This window comes from Bison bison, unplaced genomic scaffold (assembly GCF_000754665.1).
Source record: "Bison bison bison isolate TAMUID 2011002044 unplaced genomic scaffold, Bison_UMD1.0 scf7180017864270, whole genome shotgun sequence".
Taxonomy (NCBI): Eukaryota; Metazoa; Chordata; class Mammalia; order Artiodactyla; family Bovidae; genus Bison; species Bison bison.
The window spans coordinates 5,477,042-5,477,266 of NW_011494842.1; positions in this window are offsets into that span (position 1 = coordinate 5,477,042).

The following is a 225-nucleotide window of genomic DNA, read 5'->3' on the forward strand; positions in this document are numbered from 1 at the left end:
CCCCACCTCGTGCGGGTGCGTGTGTGTCCCTGCTTCCGCGTGGTGCCTCCATCCCCCCGTACCTCCCGGGCGCCTCCCTCCCCCGCCCCGGGCCGCGGCTCCTGATTGTCCAAACGCAATTCTCGAGTCTCTAGCTCTGGCCGAGAGTTGAGTCTGGACGTCCCGAGCCGTCGCCCCCAAACCTCGAGGGGGAGAGCGGGTCGGAGGGTGTGGGGAGAGCCAAGG